Here is a 21,976-nt window from a genome sequence, read left to right as displayed (position 1 = left end):
TATCATTTTAATTTGACATGGTTATCAGAAGTTGATGTTTACAGAAATAATCATAATATTCTGAAGCTGTTCCTGCATTTTACAGTATACCATCCTGCAAAATTCAGACTGTAAGGTCTTCAGGATGGGGAACTTGTCTTTCTTTGTATCCCAGAGTGTGCATTTGTATTTTCACTTGGTAAAGAATAAACAATCATTATCTTCCCCTACATCCCTTCATTACCTTAAAAGCTGACATCTTGAAATAAGTCAAGGATTGTAAAGGAACACTCTTCTCATTTATCCATTCTCTCCTTCCTTCCACAGCTCCAGTTATAATTACACTTTTCTTATCATTTATTTTGGGATAAATGTGTGCCGGACCTGTACTTCATGCACGGCTCTTGCACACTTCTAGTGTTTCCAGTGGGTTTGGAAAGAGGAGAGTGGCATGCTCACACTGTTTGCTGGCTCCATTTTCCTTTCCACCCCCCACACCCTGTCTCTTCTTTCAATGTCAATCATTTTGAACCATTTCTTCACATTACTCGCTAATCTCTAATACCAGATTCTCCCATCCACCCTGTGGATGTGCTTTAGAAGGCTGTAGCTCACTGTCGCTCAAGTATGTAAAAGAAGTCTTCAAGATAATCACATCAACTGAAAGAGCTAACGTAGCAAGCCAAGCTAATTAAAACACAGTGAATTAGAATATAGCTACATGAGTAAAAGACACTCAGGAAAAAAACACAGAGCTGCCCACTAATACAGCTAAAAGAGCACCAGAGTCTTGCTACTTAATTGCACAGGCTACTGGCAAGCAGGTTTTAGCTACAACAGATGACTCCCCTTTAGCATCCAAGTCCTATGCAGACTATTATAAATCAGACTTTATTCATTATGAGGAGCTACTGAGACTTACTTCAGAATCTACAGTTGGTGTTAAGCAACATTTGTTTAAAAAAGATTTGAGGAAAATCTTGTTAAAAATTCTGAGTGGTATTGGAATTTTGAGCATACGAGCTTGCCATTCTAAACCATTTGATTAAATTTAACCATAGGAAACTCTTCCAAGACCTAATGAAGCAGCAATTACATCTGAAGAGGGAGCCAAGCCAAGAATTCTACCATTCCAATAGCTCTCCTTTGAACATCATGCTACAATATCTAATCTGCTCAGTTTTGAGTTTACACATATAATAAATCTCTGAGCTTTTGGATTTGTATAAAATAAACCATACAGACAAACATGGTACTTATTTTTTTTTTTAATATAAGGAACCTATTGTTTAAAAAAAATCAGATGATAGCTTTAAGATTTTAAATATATATATAAAAAAAGACCCATGCATAGAATAGAATCCAGATGAATTTAAAAATTATGCAAGTATTTTCTGGGTCTGGTTGAAAAGCAGATGCTGCCTTCATTGTCAGTCTCCGTTTTTCACAGTATTTTAATATGAATTTTGACACATAGATAAAAAATTGGGAAAAAAGCACGAAATAAAGATAGAGCGAATGTTTGTTAACATTTTTTAAAACAAATGCTGGACCTTGTATTGATTTGACTTGCTTTGTCATAAGCATTTGCTCCCACTTCATCAAAATCAGAGCTACTTGGTAGCTCACTGTATTGGTGTAAGTGGGATAAGAATCAATCCTACCACTTTCTCTTTTGATTAAAAGGAGGAACTGTTAAAATTGGATAACAGTTTCATTTGTCATGCCCTCTGCAAATGCAGATTGTTTGGTCTTTTCAGTAACATTATTATGTTGCACAAAGATGACCCTTTTTAGTGATTTAAGACGTAACTGGAGCAATCCAAGTACAGCCAAATTGACGGAGGCAATCTTGCTGTATTTCCAGTTTTCCAACATTTCTTTATTACATGTAATAGAACATTTCAGCATAATAACTCAGAGGTCTTCAGATACAGAAGATGGAAAAAAATGTTGAAAAGCAATTCTTCACATTTGGATTTCACTACATCAAGTGAAAATGATGAACTTAAACACGAAAATACAATTTGCTCCTTCTAAAGTCTACATCCTTATCTCTTGCAAAGAACACACATTCATTTCCAGCCCCTCAAGGTAAAGACTAAGGCATCTATCACAAGAACAGTGAGTGTCTGAAGGATTTGGAAGCAATCTTTTCATAACATTTCTTCGGAAGGGAAGCAGGGTTACTCAAAATTCATAGAGATTATTAAGTTTACGTCCACACAGCAGATATGGTACCATATTATTTCCCATCAACAGTGTTCTCACCTGCTGAGAATCTCTCTTTGGTTCAAGGCAGCCATTCATTATGAGGCATTAGCACTCTACTGCACAAACCAAAGTTATGCCCCACCGCTGAACTGGGCAAGCCCCCAGCACACAAGGACTGTGTTTGCCTATCTTTCGAGCCCTTCATTTTTGTGATTTAATGGACAAGCAATTTCTTACTTCAGCAGATTTGTTCTGTATTATCAAGTCAGGTATTTCTGGACAAACGTGTGGGTGTTTAAAAGCCTCCCAGGGTTCCCCAGAGCTCTGCTGTATCAGTGGAGTTTGCCCCGGCAGCAGGGACGCCTCATGACAAGAAAAGCTGATCAGCTGCAAGCTTTCCTACTGATGAATCCAACTCTTCCCCAGATCTAAACTAAGCCTGTGGGTTTTGTCTTTTTCTTCTTAGCCTTCTTTGAGGCCTGCAGAAAGTTATGAAATAGATTTTTCCAGTCCTCCCAGGAGCAAGGCCAGGTTCACTTCTTGACCTCAGAAACAAAGCAGTCCATGAAAGCCAGTCTTCACTGCCTAACATAAAGCAAACTACAACATGCAACATAAGGCAATATTAAGACTGAGAAATGACAAGGAATGTATCAGTATTGGGGAGGAGAAATAATAAAACCTGGCCATATTAAAAATTCCAGAAACAACAGCACTGAGCAACACAATTCTGGCTCTGCTGCAGTCTTCATTACTAAAGTGGAAGCATGATATTCACCTGCAAAGGCTGCTTAGTTGGAAGGAAGATTTCAATTATAAGCCAACAAAAAATAAATTCTTTGTTGTAGGGCATAATTTATTTTTAGAAGTTAAAGTCATCTTATTCTGTAACCACTTGAGCATATATTCGGGTACTGTAATGTACAGCCACATATAGACTCTTATAAGACATACTACTGAAAATACAAAATAACCCTTACAGGACTGAATCTCCTCTCAACAACATTAATGTAAATCAGCTCAGTCAACTGGGGGACATTGATGGGAAACTTAAGTGAGGAAAGAATTGGGCTCTGATGCTTTGAACAAGCTGCCCAAGTATATTTTAGAAATGTGAAGGTTGTTAAACTGTGGGTTCAAGAGCCCAGAAGACAACAGTGGTGTAAAAATGATAAACTCTATTTTTCATGGTGAAATAGATTAAGGAAACAAAATATGGTCCGAGAATACATAAATACTGAAGTGGAAGTTCTTACCAAAAGAACCAATAATTTAACACAAGTAAGAAATCAGATTCTTATCAAAGACCACAGGACTGGAATGGCTGGTTCTCATTAGCATGAGTGACATAGTGTTTGTATTCCATGTATGCTGGTGGAATACGGACCCTGAAATCTCCGTGACCTTGATGTGTAATATTTACATCTACACCTTTAGCCTCTTGTACATAATGAGATGTAATCTTTTAGCTTTATGCACTTCACCAGGCATTCAATTAGAAAAAGCAAATTTTTGGGGGGAAGAATGCTAAGCGATTTAGACAGAAGGTAGTGAATCAAAAATTGCAAAACTTCAGCTTTCAAAAATAGCCTAAGTGACCTCTTACAATACTCTGACCACTCCATCACAAGCAGGAGGCAACCCCTGTGAAGAGCGAATTCTGGCAAAGTTCTCTCTTCACAGATGATGCACAGCTTAAGCTATAATGAGTTTTTGGGTTACAAATGCTGAACACATTAATATTCCTTGATGATAATTATCACAGTATAAGCACCTTTCCCAATGTGAGTAGCATAAAGCAACTGAAGCAGCATTTTTACTACATTTGAAACAAGCTGGAAAATGGGATTTTCTACTCTCGTAACCTGAGGTCAACATACATCAAGCTATGCATATTAAATATGTCTATCCTATATAACTATATAGACTTTTCCATATACACACACATGCATGCAATTAACAGCCTAATTTTTTGAATACTTAAACAAATACGCCATACATATGAACATGATTTCCCAAGCAAAATAAATCCAACATTTTAAATAGAACTCAATTAAATTGTAAACAGGCTACACTGCTATTTCTTTGGAAGTGAGTTATTTTTCTACAATATTTAAAAAAAAACAGGTATTAGCTGCTAGCAAAATTGAAGATACATATATATATATGTGTATATATATATATACACACATACACACACACATATATATATTCACCCAAAATGAAAACAAAATTTGCAGAAAACCACTGCCTTCCACTCTTGGGGGTTAAACCACTACGTGCAACACTAAGTGTGCCTCACGCCCACCACAGATAGCCTTTCTTTTTTAAAGAACACCTGAAAATACAGTTCTTCAGGGGGCCAAAATTCTTGCACACAGCTCACAGACTAAGTAATGAGTAGGAGGACTGGAGACATCCCCAGGAAGCAGAGAAGTGGGAGCCTCCAGCCAGGCAGCCGAGCACCTGCAAAGCTGCTCCGTACCTGTCACTCTCCCCCTGCACAGGGCAGGACCGTGCTCCTCTGGGCAGCAACAGCAGCAGCGAGCCTGCTAATTTAACACCCAGACAGGCTCACCCAACCTTGGCACCCTACTCTTAAATGTGAATGGGGCAGGGGGAAAGGGTGCTCACCTGGCGCAGCGCCTAAAATCAGCGCGCCATCCCAAGAAACAGGAGAATGCCCATTGCATCACACACTGAACCCAAGTCCCTTCCGAAGATAACATGAAATTCACCTCCTTAAACAGTATAAATGGGCTTGGCTGTATTTTAAGTGCAAGACATTTAATTAATATACAAGTACTTACTGAGGATTAATTAGCATACAACAAGGATCTGAAACAGGAAGACGTTTGTCAAAGAAGACAGGGTTTCTCATGATTTATTATTGTTTGATTAACAACATCATGCAGCAACTATGTTATTAAATCTCTGTTTTGCATACTACAGAACCTAAAAGCGTTACCTAGTGATGTACTGTCTTAGCCTCAGAAGAAGGTAACAACTTGATCTTTGCTTTTCTTTCACCCCCAACTCGGAAAACGTTCATTGTTACAAATGATGTACTGGTAAGGAGCCTTTAAAATATCACACTGTGAGTTGCAGGGTTTTTACTAAATGCTATAATACTGTTTTAACATTCTGTACAAATAAACTCACTGCAGCTTTCTTCTCACAAAATGGGAGTCAGTTTGAACCCTTAATCCTAAAAACGGGAATCAATTCTGGTGTTTTGTGGGTGTGAAATTTGCTGAACGTATTTATGCCATGTTGTCCTGCATTTCCTTTAGGAAATATGCCATGTTACAACCATTTCAAGAGCTAAAGCATAATTTTTACTTATGTGCTGCAAAATGTCTCAAAATCCCATTTGAATATATGGCAAGCTTTGGAGGGAACCTTTGCTAAATATTTAACAGTACTATTGGCTTATTAAATACTGTAATGTGAAAGCCATGAAAGGATGATATAAAGCACATGACCTTTTTTTTCACTTAACATTGGCACTCACTTTGAACACTGTACAAGCCCATTCATCAGAAGAACTGATGCATTCTAAGAAGTATTCCTTCTTACCAGATAAATGTAGCAATGGCATCTTGCTATTATAAAAATGATTAAATCCCTCCTTGGTTAATTGTGTAAGATCTGTTCCTCTGCAGTTAGAAACCCCTCTCCATCCTCCCTGCTAAAATATCTGAAAATTAAAAGTGATGTAGTGAAATTGGGCTGGCACAGATATATTGCTTACATGAAAGGCAAACCTAGGGGAAAAGAGTCAAGTACAGAACATGAGGATTTGGTTTATCATACATAGAAACTGCATACCTGACCATTTTACAGGTAGCAAATTGAATATGCTTCTTTGCACATCACAATGCATTTGACAAGTAGGTAATATGGTGACAAACGCATTAAAAATACAGACATAAGACTGAAAATATTCTATAAAAATAAACACGACCATGAAAATAAAATCAAAGTAACTTGGCTCATGACAACAGATGTGTTTAAGTAGGAATCACTGGAAACAAATTCAAATCCACAATGAAATATATTAATATAAACTAACAAAAAATCTCTTGGCGTGGAATTGCCTGCAGAGTGTGTATTTATACTGCAAACACTGTAACAATGATTATCTGTCCTTCCAGCTCTCAGTGGAGACTCCTGCTTCTGAAAATGTCTTGTGGTGACTTACTAAATTCAGGCTATTTCAATTAGTATTACTGCACATTAAAAATTAATTGTATTAAAGAGTGGATTAAGGTTTAAATTTCATTTCTACGGTGTGTGTGCTAGAAATGACAGCTAAAAATCAATGCTCTCTGGCCCATAATCGGAAGTTTGTACGACCGAATAGTGTGGAACTGGCGTCAGTTTCAAAAGAATTGATAGTTCAATTCAAGGTGTGTCAGCTCTAATTCCTGATTTAAATGGGAGTGCTACACAGCCACAGTATCAAGCTAAAGAAGAAACTGGGAAAAAAAGCTTCCTTGCAATTAAAAAAATGTGTCATCTTCATAACGATGGAAAAAATCCAAATTACAGCTGAAAATTCATGTTTGGTATCACTGAGGGAAAAAAAGATGTTTTAATGGGATGATGACTTCATTATGGAAGACAGATATTTTTTTCTGCATTTAGAACACGCTGTTAAACACACACCCGGTATTGCAGTTTAGGCCTCAATCTTACAAACACTTGAGAACATATATAGCCTTATTCCTGTATAAAAGGAAGCTTGTGGCATCTATTCATGTGAATAAAATCATCTACATACTTCCATGTTTTCAGGATCAGACCTCTCCTTTACAGTGCCTAATGTACGGTGGTGCCACGCCAGCCCATTTGAAACTTCTACTGTGTGCAAGAGACAGAGATGCGGGTACAGAAGTGAGCCTGAGGATCCTGTGACGCTCCTGCTTTGGGACACTTCTCTTTGTGCAAACAGTCCCAGCAGGGACAGCATCAAAGAACGCGGCTGCTGGCACCGCAAGACGACACAGGTGAGAGTCCCGACACTGGAGCTTCAACTCTCAACCCTTAGCAGGGCACCAGAGGGGTTACTGAGTCCCCGAGCTGCAGTGGGAGGGGTGGCAGGAATGTTGCTGCCAAACTTATCAGCAGCGTAAGTCATCAAGCATCAGGTTTGATGTTGTAGAACATGTTGTAGAACACAGGACAATTTCTTGGCCTCCACGTATACAAAATCACTGCTTATTTTCCACTTTGTCATCTGACAAATCATGTAAAAACTTCATGACTGAAGGCTGCTTCTTGTACAACTAAGGCAGAAATCTGCACTCTTACCTTGCTTGTATTTAGACACTGTCACTGTAAGTTGGAAAGATTTTTGAAAAGAAAATGTCTTTATTAAAATATTTGTATCCTTACAATGATAATAATTTCTATTACTTGAGTGAAAATGAATTTTGCAGAAGGTTCCTTGAGCTCATGGCACTCGATAACTGACACCACCGCTGTAATTCTTCCTTCGAATGTGAACACAGAGCCAAAAGGAAAGGAAACAGCTCAAGCAAAATCATTTTTGCACTCTTCTGTATTGTAAAATGTATGGGGAATAGCAAGAAGGGAAAAAGCATGTTCCACCTGTTATAAATCTAGTATTGTTCCTGTCAGAAAATGGTTAGCAAGAAATGCCTGTCACTTCTATCAGCAACGAACTCATTTTTTTAAGAGCAAATGATGAAGAACACCGCAAGTCTAGTGAACAGACCAAGCTGGTGTCACTAAAGTATTGCAAAGCCACCCAGGACACCAGAGCCTGGAATTGAACAATCATTGGTGTGTACCTAAGAGACAAGTTGATGTCCAAAATGTTTTTAAAGATCCCTGGTGCTGCGTGGATGTCCAACAGCAAGTTTGGCATCAAGAGAGTAAAGAAGATGGGTTGTAATAACAACAATAAAAAAATAATCTGGTGCAAATGGACCCCAAGGTGTAGTAGTCATCCCCATGCAACAATCACCCTTCACTGCAATTTACTGATGTTGCTTCATTACAATACAGCATACAAAGGGGGCAATATTAAGGCATACTATTTAAAGCTACAAGATCTGTGGTGCCAGCTATAGCTGGTACTGAATTAGGACTGTAGATGAAAAAGAAGGTAATTTCAGCAGAGAATAATGAAAAACGAAAACTCTCCTGAAGGTGCACAAGTGTGTCATTTTTACAAGACTTAACCCAACGCCACAATAAGCGACTGAAGCTAAAGAGTGACAACACATTTTATAGTGTGAAGCCACAAATCTGTTACAAAAGCACAGCAATAACTGGTTGCAAATTAATGATACCCAAGGAAGACAAAGAAATGCAACTGGTTTAGGCAAGGGAGAAATGCTTTCATATGATAGCAGAATATATAGAAATTAAGAAAGAGGTTTGTGCAAGGTACAGGACCTGTAGAATAGATGGACCTTGAAGCAACTTTTAGAATTGCAGTGACCAAGGACAAATTCTGAAGAGGAATAAGCCAATGTCATTGACACAAGGAAGCCACCACAATTTCTGCTAGCTCTCTTTCTGTTAACTGGTTGTGACTGGGGAAGAAATGAAGGACAATTTTTGTTGTGTGGAGAAGGTGATGTCAAGAATAGAAATCAGCTGGGCTGCATTTGTGAAAAGCGATGATACAGTAAAAAAGGAGGAACAATTTTTTTAAAAAAACGGCTTCTGAAATGGATAGGAAACATGAACCAAATTTGGGAGCTCTAAGGCAAGCAGCAGAATTCCCCATCAGCCAAAAGATAATAAAAACTACAAATATTCGATACCTTGTTATTTACAGTATTACAATAATTTTCCTTCTTAGTTTACATTAACTAATTTGTCTTCAAAATTCTCTGTGGGTAAGTACTGCCTCTATCTCACATTTCATTGACTTGGTCTAGGCTAGTGAAAAAGTCATTGAGAATGTTGGAACCACCACAAACTTTCACTCATTAACACTCCTGTTTTGACATTTCTGAACCAAAAATTGCCTTTGTAGCCTGTCAAGCAAAGACTTGGGTAGAAGGAGTTCCCCCTCCAAACAAGAAAGGACACCACCATACAGCAAAAGGAGAGAGGGAGAGACTGTGTTACAGCATGAAAAAGTTAACTGCGTTTTGTGGGAGATAATGGTGTAGGAGAATTCAGAGTCAAAGAGCCTTCCACATCTGCTTTTTAAGGAGATGAATGAGAAGGATACATTTAAGAAAAAAGGGCAGCTAGAGTGTGTTGAGAGTGCTTCTCCTGTCAGAGAAGAGAACTTCTGCTACAGAAGCTTTAGGTTGAAGCAGACAAAGAAAATCACCAGCTCACAAAAAGGCTGGCCTGGAGGACCCATTGCAAGGGTTGAAAGAGATGCACATGCAGCACAAAAGCAGCAGTTGATGTAAAATACGATAACCTAGGTGACATATCATAGAAATTAGAGTCCTATTTTCTGTCACCTAATTTGTTCCCATGCACCACCATGAAGGATTTTTCCTGGTGGTACAATTCTGGTCTGTACTGTCAGGCACACTCCATCACTGGTGCAACTGCAGCAGCAGGTAAAAGTAGAGTTCAAATATTAAGAAGTATCCCTAAGATTAAGCTTTCTAGGCTAGCTCTCTGCCTAAGTGTATTTATTTCATTTTTCACTATTTTATTTTCATTTTGTTTTCATTTTAGTCTTCTTTTTTTTTTTTTTTTTTAATCTCAGCAATATTTTAATAAAAAAAGGTTAAAAATACCATCCCCTTTAATTCTAACTTGAAGAATAACAGCACACAAGGAGCAACGTGGGTTAAAAGTTCAAATTTGGCAGGGAAATGTCACTCAGCTGAAGAGAAGAGTATTTAACTGTTCTGGTGAAAATTGGTTTTGATTTGATCATGTTATGACAGTTTGCAAATCACACTTTGCACTAAGTGATATTTGGGTTAGGCTTTTTAACAAAACTTCGAAGCAAATGGAAGGCTGTGTTGCCTCTGAATGACTAATTGAATGAGGCAGTAAACATCAACATCTCCCAAGTTGTTCAATGAACTACCCAGTGCTCAGCAGGAGTCTCATCTAGGGGGCTTGGGGGGAATTTTTTTTGCACAGTTATCTAATGTCTTGGCACTCGCATAGGTGTGCAATGAAAAGCAATGAAGCCAGAAGCACAGTGGGTTCATTGTGAAGGTCGCCTGTGAGAGGGTTGGGAAAAAGGGTACCTAGCCAAACGGCAAGATATTAAGAATATACCACTAATATACCACTGAGGTCCCGAACTACTACACTCTAATAAAGCGCTGTGTGAGAGAAAATTCAAATTGTAAGGCTAGGCACTGGAAAAAGAAAACCAAAACAGGACATTACAGGCATATCCTTAACTCTGGCCAGTGTACATGTGTTTTATGATTGCTTTTGATTATACAAATATACTATCCCTTTTATCATGCAGTCTAACCCAAACACGAGACCTGTACCTTTCAGTATAAATGCAGTGAATGAGGCAGTGTTTTGAAGTAAGCTTTGTCCAACACACTATGAATAGCATATTCTGTAAAGTCTCTTGGATAAGTACCACATATATCGGATTATATTCATGTAATAAAAATAATGTGTTATGTGGCTTTGCACCTTTGAGCAGGTCTCTTTCACTCTGCCCACTGCTTCATTTCCTCTGGGGCTTCTCCTAATGCCCTGAATTGCACAACATATTCAAACACCAGCTTAGTTAAGAAAAATAAATCTGCCAAAAGGAACGTTTCTTCTTCCCTTCTCCCTATACATTGAGTTTACCCCTATAATTAAGTTACTTTAAGGCCACATGACACAATTACTCAGTTCTGCCCCACTGATATGTTGGTCCCATGGTTTTACCAGCATGTTTCATTAAGAGGGCGTATAATTTTTCAAAGGCAGGAATCCTGAGATTAAACTTCAGGGGCTTGACATTTTTGCGCATGGAAAATTTTAGTTTGGTAATGTTTACATTTCACATTTATCAATTAGATTTATTTTTATTTCACAGACATTTGTATCTGGTTTGCCGGTCACTAAAGCAGCTGTCTCATAAGCTGAAGGACATGATAAATAGGCCATTCAGCCTATATACACATGCATGCATACACCCATGTATATAAGAAGGGAGTGCACTCAATCACAAAACAGCTTGTATTTTAAGCAGGTATCACCATTTCACTTTACTATTGGTTTTCCACTGGCTCCACTTAAAGAGAGTAACTCCACATGTGAAAAAGGGTGTGCGGGAGCATCTTCTGACCAAACACACTCTATGAGGCATGAAAAAAAAAATATATATATTTTTACCTAAATCTTGTTCTAAGCTCCCATAAAGCCTGAACTGAAAGTACTGCTTGCTGAAAGTGTGGTGCTAGCTCGACCACTATGCTGAGGAGACAGAAGGAGTTACTTTCCTCAGTAGGGATCATTGAGTGTGTCACTGGTTAATTCCTGTTCTATGCTCCTCATTAGCATTACTCTCAAGTTTCTGGTTATCATATCCGAAATATTAAGACATAATAAGTACGAAGGTGCAGATAATTGGATATTAACCAGAACATACTTGACTGGGCAGGAGGTAGGGCCTTGCTTAAACTAATCCTGAAATGTATTAATCACCAATTAATGAATGGGTTTCAAATTCATTTTCTATTATAGAACACCTCTGAGTATCTAAGCTTTTTCTAATAAAATGAGTTGGAATAACAGGATAGGAATAAGAAACACACCAATTTGAGGCTGGTTTGAATTAATTCCCTATAGCTTGTTGTTAAGTTCATTGAAAACAATAATCCTGGTATGAGTGACTTTCTTTATAAGGTTGAGAAAATAACCATATATTATAGCACTTACAGGCTCTATTTGCAGGTGCAAATGGTCATAGAGAGGCTAAATTCAGAACAGAGCTAGTTCACTGGAGAACTGCTATAACACTATCTATATTTCTTAGGAGCAAATATAGCTGTATAAGACAAGCAGTGTAAGACCTGCATCAACTCCAGATGGATGTTGCCAATTAATGATTTTCAGTGTGAAGACAGGTACACCTGTCAAATTCTCTTAAAAAAAGAAAAATCAAACACCTCCTCTCTCCACCCCAGCCCAAGATGTGCTCCACACTGGTCCATTCTGGTGACCCAGGGTCTTGGAGGCTGGAAGAAGAATGGCAAAAGGGCAAATACTCAGAGATTATGAAATCCAGTTAAAAAGTCTGGTGGGGTGGAGGGGAGAGTGAGGGAGGGTGGTGTTAAGCTCAGAAGCCCCAGCTTCAGACAACTTTGCTGATTTTGCATTACACATGTACCCTCAACCAGCATCACTAACTAGCTTGACACGGTTGCACTTTTCTCAGCTAAGACAGCAACCAGCTGCACACAGTTAATCTCTAAATAATGAAAGTTTTTGTTAGCTAGGCATATTTAAAATCCAAAAAGAAATGCACAAAGCAGAAACAAAGTATCAAGTTGTTTTTTGTTTTGTGTGTGGGTTTGTTGTTGTTTTGGTTTTTTTTAATATAATATCCTCACATATCCAGGGTAATTTTTAAATTGATACTTCAGCGTTTTTATAATTTGAAGTAGTACCCACTACCACACCAGAAAACACCACCAGAGATCCTTATCGTTACTAATGAAGAAAATTATAACAGACATGGTTGAAGTACTATTATTCCCCTTCCTCTCTTCTCGCTGTTCTCAGTGTTATTTACATTGATGTGAATTGCAAGTAAACCAATATTATCCATCTCTCTGTTTTTTCCTTAATTTGTTGACTTTAATTTTAGTAAGTCTTAAATAAGCGCTTACTGAAGATGAAGTAAGATATGCAAGCAAGTAGTCCTTTTATCAACAATTTTGCCACAGAAATACACAAACATTTCAATGGCTCTTCATTAGCAAACAAATCAACAAGTGATATTTTAATGCATGACTTTATTCCATCTCTGTGGGGACCACAGTTGAGAGTGTGATGTACAGTACAGAGAAAGAAATCATCAGCCACAATGTCCCAGGGCTCTATCCATTGAGGACTTCTCAGCCTCTGCTTAAAGAGTGCATTTAATTGACTGATAGACAGTAGCTTCTTTGTTCACAGAAGACAGCGAAGTAATGGCAGCTTGAAAATCGTACCATCTACAGGATCTCCTGAGACTAGTAACAGGGGGATATGTGTCAGGAATAAATAAATAATCTAATTATTAAGCCACTTCCTGTCAAGTTAACTCCAATTTGTTGGCTTTTGAAGGCAACAAAACGAGGCATTTTTCCTCATTATGCTTCTCTTTTTATACCACTGGTAATCACAGGCGGATTAAAGGGTGCCTGATTGGTTTTTTTGTCAAGGAACTGAGAAGCAGCCAACAGTACAGAAAAACAGAGTTGGGGTTAGAAGAAATTTCATGCTTGTCTCCTTTCCAGCTCCCTAACAGCCCACACTGCTGCCCCATACAGTGCTGCCAGCTGTACAGCAAATGTGTACCCCTCCAACGGCGGCCTACCAGGCCACGGGCTCCATCCTGAGAGCCGCCAGATACCTTGCAATCTTGGCAGGTAGCTACTGCTGTCATAGGCATAATTCTAAAGGTGACCTACGAAACCCCGTCAGCTCACCGAATGCAACAATATGAGCAGCCGAAGCTCGACACCCACTCTCCATATTGGCTTCCTTTTGTTTCGCTTCCTGCGCTGGCATCGCGGGGAGAAACCTCGGGACTTACACCCTCGAAGAGTCGGAGGCTTCTCAGCTCAGAACGGGGGACGATTTAGAATAGCAATGGTGCTGTGCTGACAGCTAAACATGGCCCGGAGGAATGTGCTACGGCTACTGACAAAGGCTGCAATACAAATGGTCAGCAGCAAAGAACAAAAGGGAAGGCTGACACCCTGCCATTAATTCAGCCCCTGGTGCCTGAGTATTAACCTGTGCGGTACATCACAGCAGCGGCTCGGAGGAGAATCTTACAGCAGGCGGAGGGAAAGGAACAACTTTTGTACTGCCTGGTGTTACCTTTCGAGATCGTCCCCTCCACCGAGTGCTGCTCACACCACGGGCACTTCTGCAGGAAAAATCTAAAGCTTACATGTGCTATGCTTTTTTCTCTACAAAATGAAGGCCAGTCTGTACTGTGGACGTTTTCCCAATGCTTCTATTAGTAGTAGTATCATTACTATTATTGCTAATAATAATAGTCTTTAATAATAAGACACTTTCATTCAATTTTATTAGGATTTTTTGAGTCTGAGGTGCCCCCCTCAAAAAAAAAAAAAAAAGAAAATAAATGAATGGATGTACGCCCTGACTTAACCATTTCTGATTTTAAAAGACTGGACAGTCTCAAAAAGCAAGCCGTCTCAAAAGCAAGCAACCATTCCTACCTCCAGCCCCCAAAATGAAGCGCCAGCTCCAGGCAGAGCTGCTCGGTGGGGGGGACCCCACAGCCAGGCTGGGGGGATGGTGGGATGCCTGCAGCCCCAAATAGGTGACACACATCACCTGCAGCCCCATGAACGGTACCGCTCTGGTGTGCTTACAGCTGCCTTTGCCATTCCCGAATACGTCTTGAATTTTTTGTTAAATTGCGCAGATAATTAAAGCCTCTTCATATTTACAGTCTGCTTCATTGGTACCATGAATTCTGTTTTCAGTTACTGTCTGCAAATTCCCTCTCTGCACAATTTCCTACTAAGCAATAACACTTCATTTTACATAAGTTTTATCTGATGTCCCCATACAGAGCTGCCAGCTGTACAGCAAATGTGCCGCTCTCAAACTGAGGCCTACTAGGCCACAGGCTCCATCCTGAGATCTGTGAGGCACCTTGCTGTCATTGGCAAGCGTTCCCTGCCATCGCTGCTACCATCGCTCCACACCACACACAACTTAAAATCATCTGATTATTAGAATTTGTGGTCCACACTCCATTTTATCCTTTATTTAATCTATCCCCAGACCACACATTTGTTTAAATGTTTTGGCTGGTTTACAAATCATGCAGCCATCTGCACAGTAGGTGTGACACCATTTTTTAGACAAAAGTTACATTACGAAACAACAAAGATAAAGTCATTTGAAATGCTTTGGTGTTTGTTATTCTGCCTGGTTTGCTTGGACCAACTCTAAGAAATAAATAAAATTATCTGTGTAAATCGATGAACATCTATGAAAAACAACACCCAGCAGAACGCAGAGCTTGCTCCATTACCTACGTTAATATCATGACAGCTGAGGAGAGATGACCTGGCCCACTTCTCATCTCTCCTGTACAGATGGCTATTAAAGAGAAAGTATCCCTTTTGTATGGTCCATGCAGAAACCCTTTATGGGCTTTTCAAATAAGCCAGCATTGCTCACAGGAGAGTAGCTTCCTGTTAGTATTAAACAGCCCAGATTTTGTCTGTTTTGTAACCCAGCTCCTCACAAAATAAACCTTCTCAGATTTAACACCAAATGCTGGGTATTATTCTGGGTATTTCAATTACATCTCCTCATTTTGCAGACAAGGTGACCAAGTTTCCTCCAACTTTCAGACAACTTCTCACCAGCTCTGCCTGTAAATAGAAGATTCCCAGGCATCCAAATGATTTCATGATGCTAAGAGGGTATTATCCACCTCTTCACTACAAATCGACAATTTCCATTGTTAACTACTGAGGAATCAGTGAAAGATGACTGACAAAAGGAAGTCTCCATCTCCTTCCTCCTCTAGTGTGCAGGTGCACATCTTTGGATGCTTTTTCTCCTAAACCTCGAGTGGGAGAGACTTCTTAACATCAGTTTTACTGTACAGCAATTCAACTAACATTCTGAAGACATTTTACTTGAGGTCAACATGGTGCAACAAGTATTAGTTGCCCAGCACACCTTTCTGTGCATATGAAAGGAAAATCATGTTTTTTAATGACCCCAGGCATTAGACAAATAACAGAATCTGTGAATGCCACATGCTATTACAACTAGAATAAAATTTTCCTGGGCTCCAGAAAGCTGATTGAGGTATTTTCTTTGTCTTCACATCAGGGATGTTGTCCACATGTACACTGCACATATTTGAGGTAAATAAGATGATTTATTTTTATAGGTTTATTATGCATGCAGTTAATACATGCATAATGCAAACATGCATATCCACACAACACACAAGCATATATACTCATTATCTACTTATATCACTGTCACTGAAAAAATAAAAAATCATGAGTTGCACTAAGATGTGTCTTTACGTCCTCTAATGGTTACATATTACCTGTTATTGTAAAACACAGCTGTAAAATTTCTTTGCAGATAAATTAAAATGTTAGATCCCACTTTCTAGACACTCTTCTTTTTAAACTACAATTGTTGCAGCACAGATTTTTTTTATTGGGGTTTAATGATGTATTTGCTGTTGTAAACTAGAATTCTTCTTGTCAACTGCAGGGTTGCTTCATCCTGTTTTCCCATTTGCTTCCTAACTTGGGTGAGTGGCATCTTTTTTTCTTTCCCTTCATTTCCTCCTTCTGCTCACAGCTGTTGCCTCACTCAACGCTACATAACATCCTCCTCTCAAAAATAAGCTCCCCCCCTCACCACAACAGACTTCACAAAACTTGTTTTATACATGATACTGAAAAGGTTAAAGGAAGAAAAGTCTCTACTTATCAGAAATGGCCTAGATATAAATGGTCAAAAGTAGGGTTGCAGAAAGGTACTGAGTCCTGACCATGACACCCTTCCCCTTTGCTCCCTGATTCTTCAGAGGGGTAGTGGCTCTTGCTATGACACTGGGGCTTGCTTTCTCCATCATCAAAAGTAGCAGCAAACTACAGAAATTGTGGCTGTTTCCCCCTTTTTATCATTCTCTTTGTCATCCTGATCAGTCCTCAATGGTAAATGTGCTGCTCTGTTGTGCACAGCCAGCGGCTCGCAATTTGCTCACTATGTTTCATGAGACAGTTGTTTGTGGCTGTTTGGAACACATTTACCTCTTTGGGGATTTATGCGCTAGTTGCAATGCCAACCTCCATAGTGATAGAGATTTCTTTCTAACTAAAATAGATAATTAGAAGCTGGTAATTATTGGTCAAGAATTATCAGAGTGAAAAAAATTAAGCTCTTCATAAATAGTTCTTGGCAATGTCATCTCTTTACATTATCTCATGCCTAACAGCATTTTACTCAGAGCACTTACAAATTTACACTACTGCTGTTGAGCCTCATAATTTTATATGGAGTATTTCTTTTTCTGAGTTAAACGTCTGAACTCCCCCAGTCCTGAGCCACCCTGTACGTCCATGTGTGCAAAATCCTAGGCAACTGTTTAGTCTATTTACACTGAACTGCATCAGATACTACAGATGTAAAAGAATCAGTGGAAGAAAAAAAAAAAACAACGTTTAGCTCGTCTCCTTAAAATAACAGGGAAAATACTAGGAGGAGCAGTGGAGTGCATCAAACAGAACACAAACAATGGCAGACTCTCTTCCTACTCTTTCAGGTCAAATGCCAACTGTAAACTATGTGATGAAAACAAAGGGATGCCAGAAAGCCTCCCTTTTTTCCACAGACACCAACACCCAGAAATAGAATTTTCTCAAAGAGAGATGCTAAAAATGCTACGTGTTCCACATAGGTGGAAAGGTAAAAGAAAAAAGGCAGCTGAGGAATTACCGTTTATGCCAGTACTTCCTAAACCCATATGAAACACACATGGATTTACATTTCCTCCTTTCTCACTCAAAAGCTGAGACACTGTTTTACCACCAGACTCCAATACACACATCAGCAAGCGTGTTTTCATTTGGCAATCATCCTCATGATTATCCAAACAAAAGTACACGCTCACATCTAGGTCCAAAATTATGCCTAAAAAACCCCAGGGTTTGCCTCGCTTTCTGTCTGCTGGCATTCCCTAACCTAGGCTTGAATCAGTGAGTAGTTTAAGTAAACATGAGCGTTGCTTGACAAAGCACAGTGTCTAGGTATGTGCAGACAGATCTGCCAGTCAGAACTCTTGGACCTTCACTCACTTAATGCAAGCAAGGAATTCCACTTCTTCGCCTCTTTGTCCTCAACTATCCAATGGAAAAAGCCTATTGCCCTGTCCCATCACAAAGACGCTGGGAAGACTTGATTAAAGATGGAGGAACAGTTTTAAAATGGGAAGTTCTAGAAGTGATGAACACGTAGTTACTGAGGAAAGCCATCTCTCTGACTTTTTTTTAATACATAACTTGTATAATAACAAATGTAAATTGTATTGTTGTCAAAGATACTTGAGGTTACATTCATTGGGTCATCTGCAGACTTTCTTTTCCATTAGGTGGCATAATCCCTCTTGTGGAATTGATTGAAACGTATAATAAAATCTGTATAAAACACTATATACTCTCCTAACAAAAAAGAGTAAGAGGCTTTTCAAATAGCCTCTAATCCCTCTTCCCCTGCTAAATGTCTGGTTGAGATTATATTTGATTAGATAAAAACACACACATACACACAACCTAAAAATGCCTGCCCTCAGTGGAGCTATTTTAGCCAACAAAGTAATTCTGGTTGCCTTATTTAAAAGTCTAAGTTTCACACTGGAGTGTCATAAAGAAATCTTTGCCTCAGTGACCTCCTATAATGCAACATCTCTCTGTGAGTGTCAGTAACATGAACTCAGCTTACACCCTGGGATCATGTTCAAGGGGCACAGCAATTAGATGGGACACCATCAACTTTTCTAGGCTCCCAAACTGTAAAAAGGACAGTGAGCACCAACCACTTTCCTCAGTTGGCTGAGCATGTACCTCTGTTAGTGGTTCCCACCCATTTTTGAGTGGAGTTTGGCAGATGACTTTCCACCTTCCTGTTTGTCCCATGTCTCAGTTGCCTCCCCTCTTCTCTTTTCCCTGAATTATGGTTATGGAATCCTTCAGGTAAGAAGACATTACCTCCATCAATAACCAGAACACAAAGCTAGCACTTTGCTAGGAGAGGAAATACCAGTTGCTGAGGCTGTGTGGTGATGTCCGTAAAGGCATTTATTGCCCCTACATTTGATCTAGGGATTATCGCACTGTTTGATGTTTAACGCCTGCCTTCCCAGATTACCTTCCCTCTCTCTCACATTTGAAGTCCCTCCTTTTCTCTCTTTCTCTTCCTAAAGCTTTCTCAGCTTCCCTTCCCCAGAGGAGCCAAGACACTACAGCTTGTTCTGCCAGTCTCCTACTGGGAAAGCAGGGCAGGAAGACATATTTTTATCAGAGACATATAAAAAAAGGGAGGGATCAATGTGTTTAGGAAACCAGTTTTTTTCTTTGGGAAATGTGCTGTGTCAACAAGTCAATATTCACTTAAGTGTTTCATCTAACATATTTTTCAATCTACATATTGATATACACGCATATGGATAGATATATGTGATATGTATTATATATTCACAAAAATGTGTTTGCATGCATGTTTTCTGTATTATATATAAATATTATAAGCCTACCTATAGAGGCATATAAACAAAGGCCAATTTTAAATAGCTTGGTGTCACCCCTTGAATATTTCTCTCTAGACAGAATGTGGTCTTGGCAAAAGGCTTGTGAACAATGATATAAATTAAAGGGGAGGAGGGAGAGTGAAATAGAAAGATAGCTAAGGAAAAATCCAATTAATGGTGAGAAGGCTAACAGAATTGGAGATCACAAATTATTTTTCACTGTGCTTCAATTTCGAGGTCACATTCAAAACTCTCTGGAACGCTGATATTCCTTTCACTCCACCCCAACACAAAATCCCCTTGCATTTGCTTAGCGAGGCTACATCATTAGGAGCTGCACTGTTAAGCCTGGCAGTGCAGATAAGAATCTTTCACTGAACGCAGATTACCACAAGCATGACCGGCAAATCTCCCTGCATGTTTTGCAAGCTCCTTCTTTATTTCACTGGGAAGATTTTATATTAAGAACATTTAAATCTGTGTCACTATGGTTATGTCATGAAGCAATATCATGCATGATTAGATACAAAACAGACAAAACAATTAAATATTTTTAAAAGCTTCTCTTTCTCATTCAACCTCATCCAGCTTTTAGAAATAAAACATAGGCAGTTAATAGCCCAGTTTAAGAAAATCACAGTCTTTTCACATCTGCAGGCTAAAGCTAGCTAACTGGATTTGTCCTGCTTTACTGACTCTCTCCTTCTTTCTCTCCTCCCATTCTGACCCTTTATCTAAACTCAGCCAGAAAATAGAGGGAAAAAAAAAAAAAAAAAAAGAAAAGAATATGTGAGTATTTCATGAAAGAAGTGGGCTCCTGTTCTGAGAATGTGAGGCACTTGGGAAGTGGGTGGCAAGAAAAGACACCACTCTGCCATTCCAGCATCACCCCTTACCTGCAGTGCCCATATTCCCTAACACGTTTCAGTGTCACTATATGCTACAATTAAGAACATGTCAAGCACTGGATTCAAAGAAAATAGCAGAAATGGGGAGTTCTCTTGTTGGAATAACCTACTTTTAAATTCCATGTTACTGACCCAGATTGAATGCTGTGAAGCAGTTCAAATTATCTCCTTCCTGAAGACACAACATATCAAAACTAAGGCTTAATCCAACAGGCGAATCACTTTGCTCCTTTAAAAACCAGCTCGTCATTTGCATTTATTCATTTTTATGAAAAGTATATAAACTGTTCATGCTGTAAATGTATTAAAACTTATAAATAAAGTACTTGGAAAAATGGGCTATTAAGTTTTGGCAGGTAACTTTCTTCTACAGTGCAGCCAAATTTCTAGTGCTTATGGAAGAAATCTGCATGCTACCTTGAAAGGAAAAAAAAAACGAGCATCAAACTACATATTTTTAAGTTATAAATTGAAAAAAACCCCAGTAAATGCTCTTCTGTTGGATCTGTAATTACTGGCTTCCAAACTATATAGTTTGGTCTACGCTTTGCATACTTTTATATTATTATAACAATAAAAACAGTGTAAGGGAAGCAGGAGTATAAAATCAATAGTATCCATTTCTGTCTTGAAATGCGAAATTTGTAAAAGAGCTAAAAACAAAATGAGACAACCCTGGCAATGTTATCTTATTAGCGGGCAAATGATGTGCTTGATAAATTTAATTGGCTGATAGAACTCTTAGTGCTGTTATTGAGTGGTTACCAAATTGAAAACATTATGGGTAATCCTAGGGGAATAAGCAAATAATAGGAAAATATGAATATCAAAGAAAAAGCAGCTTTTGTTTTATTCCAATTTATTCCAATTTACAGCCTTGTAAACATCAAGCCAGGCTTGGGTTCAGGAATCCTAAAAGACTTTTTAAAATGCCTGTACCTTAAAGAGCAGATTCCATTACTGAATACTACAATTCCTTATTTTTCCAAAGAAATTATAGTATTTAATTGTATAGAGATACACTCAGGATTTTTTTCCAGACTGCTCAAACACAACAAACAATACTATTTTATGGTCATTTTAATTATTTATGTTTCCTAATGACAAAAACTCGCCAGTTTTGATTTTGGTACCAAGGTGCTTGAGAAGTACACAGTAGTGTCATTACCATAATAACTTCTGAAATTAAAACCTGTCTAAAACTCTATGGAAAGCTAACATCCAGTTCATTAACCATTCCTGTTAGTTTGTTTTCAATAATGCAAAAATGATTAGAAGTTTAATTTGCTAATCACCTGTGTTTTGACTGGCAGTGGATATATAATTCTCTGCAGAAGTCTAAACTAGCCCTTGCAGAAAATAAAATATGCTAATGCTTTATCAAGTCTAATAATATGAATAAAAAAATCAATCA

At 38.7% G+C, this 21,976-nt stretch overlaps 1 protein-coding gene across 6 annotated transcripts in view; it reads right to left on the bottom strand.

The window, feature by feature from the left end:
* The window catches only part of ZNF521 (zinc finger protein 521), a 235,116-nt gene that overhangs the window by 97,039 nt on the left and 116,101 nt on the right, over nucleotides 1–21,976 (bottom strand). The window lies entirely within an intron of this gene.

Source organism: Streptopelia decaocto, assembly GCF_964273445.1.
Source record: "Streptopelia decaocto genome assembly, chromosome: 2".
Classification (NCBI taxonomy): Eukaryota; Metazoa; Chordata; class Aves; order Columbiformes; family Columbidae; genus Streptopelia; species Streptopelia decaocto.
This window is presented reverse-complemented; position numbering and strand designations above follow the sequence as displayed.